Consider the following 3,102-nt stretch of genomic DNA (forward strand, 5'->3'; position numbering starts at 1 on the left):
GTTTGGGGTTCTCCATAGTCTTTGGAAACAGAGTCTGAAATTTCTGTTAAGGCTTTGAGAGAGTTTGGTAACTTGTACTCTGTCCATTGATTGTATTCCTCAAGCTTTGGGCATAAATCTTGAGAGACTTTATTTATATTTTTCCATAGTTTGATAGTGGGAGTTAGTACAAATTTTACTGTATTGGTTTTCCCTCTTTAATTTGAGGGTTATCTACTTAAAATCTCTTGTATTGTTTGTGTTGCTTTTTTGGTGTTTGAATATTTGCCTCACTTGGATTTCATTTATTTTTATGTGGTGGGTAATAACCCTGTTGCAATGTAAAAACCTTGTAACCAAAACCAGAAACCAGAAAAGAGAAGAAGAAGAGGAGAAGAAGAGGAAGAAGAATAAAAGAAAGAGAGACCGAAAGCTGTCCAGAAATAGAGCAGCCTGCGATCAGTCCAGAATAGGCTGATCGCAGGTCATTATGTTGTATATAAATTGCATAAAACCAAAAGAGACAGTACATAAAAGCCCCTCACTAAGCCGCAGGCCTAAATTAACCAAATATGGACCTGATAGGACCAAAAGGCCCCTATCAGGTCCTGGTTCTGACGCTAATCCCTTATCGGGATTAGCTCTACTTCTCAACAAACCCCAACAGCTTTCAGGTGGTGGATGGATGCCACTGGCACAGAGGATTGGCTTTTCACATCCCTCTCCCTTGAGAATTCACCCTTGATTGATAATGCTGCTTTTGGCTTGTGTTGTTTTCATTTTATTTCTAGGTTTCCTGTTTAAAATTTCAATGGATCAGAGTTCAGAGGAAAAATCAGACATAAGAGATCCTGAGATGAGTAGATATGTATATAAATCTTATGAAACACTATAGAATGGGAATCCTAAAGAAAAATCTCAAATGACATGTTTAGGAGCCCATTTTGCCTGGGCAACAGAAAAAGAGACTACCTCTATAAGGAACTCTTGCAACATGCTACTGAGGTTGGTAAAGGTTGGGGAAGCATGTGGTTGGGGAAACAAGCATGCTTGTTGGTTTTTTCTACAAGTTTTTTAGGCACAGAATCTTACTTCATGGTTGTTTTATGTTTAATAGAGACACGAAAACAGAACCAGGATTTACACAACCATATCCAAAGAATAAATCAGTTAGAAATAAAAGTGGATGCCAAAGAAATTGAAATTGAGAGGTGAAAAGGGACACGGGATATGATGAAACACACGAGAAACGAAGAGGATGCAGAAGTCCAGAAAAAGATGGAGTCAATGAAGCAAGAGCTGGACGATAAAGAAGGAGAGTTAGAGTACCTTAAATCACTCAACCAAATTCTTATACTGAAGGAGCGCGAGAGCAATGATGAGCTGCAGAATGCTCCTAGGAAGTTAATTGATGTAAGTATATACTCTCAGGAGTATCGACTTTCCATTCTTTCCTGTTCATATCTTAACATGATATATCCTTTACTATTTAACTATATTGCCCATTAGCTTCTGCTGACACAAATTTGACATTTCATAATTTCTTTCCAAAATATAATTTCATCATGATCTTCCTCACTGTTTTTGGGTTGAGACTAATTTCCTTTGTTCTTACACGGTTTGATAGACATGCCAAGTCATTCTCAAATTGGAATCAAGAGAATGGGAGATCTCAACAACAAACCATTTCTTGATGCATCATGCAGACAGATATCCTGCTAAAGAAGCAAAGGAAAAGGCTGCAAATATGTGTTCAGAGTGGGATGAGCACCTCAGATTCCCAGGGTGGCACCCTTTCAAGATCGTCATGGTTGATGAAGATCGTAATCGGATCCACATATGTTAGGTAAAAAGAAGAATCTTCGCCTTCGAGAATAATAAAAAATGGAAAGTGTTCAAGGGGGAATGGGGAAAGATCAGGTGTTCTTTTTAAATATGTATTTTATAGCTGTTCCTTCCGTTATCCATAATCTTTTTTCTTTAGGATCACAGAAAATATCTACATCTTTCAGTTTAATTATCCATTTTTTGGTATATTAACTTTGTGTGGGTGTGTGTTTTGTATCTCACCTGTTTATTAACTATAGCTCTTTCAAAATTATGCAAACAGGAGAATAAAAATTGTGTTATACTTTCATAGTCATATATTTTACACGTGAAAAAAAGCCACAGCTCCATTTGGGTGCAAGCGAAAAGTAGATATTTACTTGGGAAGTAAAATATATTTTACAGGAAAATTCATTTTTGTTGTTTAGTTGCAAGGGAAATGCAAATATTTCTTTAGAAAGTTAAATATATTTTACAGGAAATGCAAAGTATTTCTTTACTTGTTAGTTCCCTTTCCCACTCCCCTTACAACCAAACTGAGCTGTAACTGTTCTTACATCAATTCTCTTTTCATGTACCATGAACAAGCGGTGCAGGAAATAATAAATGAAGAGGATGAAAAGCTGAAAATCCTGAAGAATGATTTGGGTGAAGAAGTGATGGGGACATCAAAGTGTACATGCGCAAGAAGAAGAAGAAGCAGCCATCTTTGTGGCTGGAAGAATAGAAAGAAGAAGATCTTGTGGGCCCCAAGCTCGATCCAGATTTTAGAAGATCTTAGAAGATTTTAGAAGATCTTGTGGGTCCCAAGATCGATCCAGATTTTTAGAAGATCTTAGAAGATTTTGTGGACCCCACCAAATCTTATTTGATTCTAGTACTTTGCTTTAAATCTAGTGATATTTGATTGTCTTACACAATTAGGAAACTAGGATTTCTTTATATTGATCTATTAGGTAGTTTTTATTTCATGCAATTGAGTTTCTAAGTATCTTTTTATTTTTGGAAGTTTATTCTCTTTAAGTGTAAGGCCATTGGCCATTGTTTATTTTCAATGAATGTTAATTGAAAATAAAGCCAAGAGCAAATCCCCACCCCTCTTACGGTTCTCTCTCTTTCTCAATCTCGACTTTTCTCCCCTTCTCTCTCGCCTCTTTCTTCCCTTACTCTCTCAGCTCTCTCTTCTCTCAATCTTCTTGTCTCGCCTCCCTCTCTTTCTTTTCAGTCTTATTGTTTTTTTTCTGCTGCTGCGTTATACTGCTGCACCTGCTGCTGCGTTATACTGCTGCACCTGCT

The 3,102-nt window shown here is 37.0% G+C and overlaps 1 long non-coding RNA gene across 1 annotated transcript; it reads left to right on the forward strand.

Moving 5' to 3' along the window:
• Positions 1–573: 573 nt before the first annotated feature.
• LOC122065343 lies at positions 574–2,464 on the forward strand. The gene is made up of 3 exons (XR_006135979.1): positions 574–1,392; positions 1,607–1,825; positions 2,403–2,464. It is a non-coding gene; the product is annotated as an uncharacterized LOC122065343 (long non-coding RNA).
• Positions 2,465–3,102: the final 638 nt, after the last annotated feature.

This window comes from Macadamia integrifolia, unplaced genomic scaffold (assembly GCF_013358625.1).
Source record: "Macadamia integrifolia cultivar HAES 741 unplaced genomic scaffold, SCU_Mint_v3 scaffold1980, whole genome shotgun sequence".
Lineage (NCBI taxonomy): Eukaryota > Viridiplantae > Streptophyta > Magnoliopsida > Proteales > Proteaceae > Macadamia > Macadamia integrifolia.